This window comes from Propithecus coquereli, unplaced genomic scaffold (genome assembly GCF_000956105.1).
Source record: "Propithecus coquereli isolate 6110/MARCELLA unplaced genomic scaffold, Pcoq_1.0 Scaffold325, whole genome shotgun sequence".
NCBI classification, from domain to species: domain Eukaryota; kingdom Metazoa; phylum Chordata; class Mammalia; order Primates; family Indriidae; genus Propithecus; species Propithecus coquereli.
In genome coordinates this window covers 1,203,449-1,203,870 of record NW_012148897.1, presented here as the reverse complement: position 1 = coordinate 1,203,870, position 422 = coordinate 1,203,449, and positions in this window count along the sequence as shown.

Genomic DNA, 422 nt, shown 5'->3' with positions numbered 1-422 from the left:
CATGGTTTCATTTACCTGTGGTTAATCACTGTCCAAAAACAGGTAAGTATAGTATACATAAGATATCTTGAAAAAGAGAGACCACATTCATATAACTTTTATTGCAGTATATTGTTGTAATTGTTCTATTATTAGTTGTTGCTATTAATCTCTTACTGTGCCTAATTTATAAATTTAAATTTATCATAGACACGTATATATAGGAAAAAACACAGTATATATACAGAGGTTGGTACTATCTGCAGTTTCAAGCATCCACTGTGGGTCTTGGAACATATTCCCCACAGGGGTAACGGGGAACTACCGTATAGACTATATAGTTTATACGTATGATAACTCAAAAGGTTACTTGGTCCTTTGGTCCTCCTCTACAAAAATAAAACAAGGAAATGCATTTTTATAATAATAGAATGAACCATTAA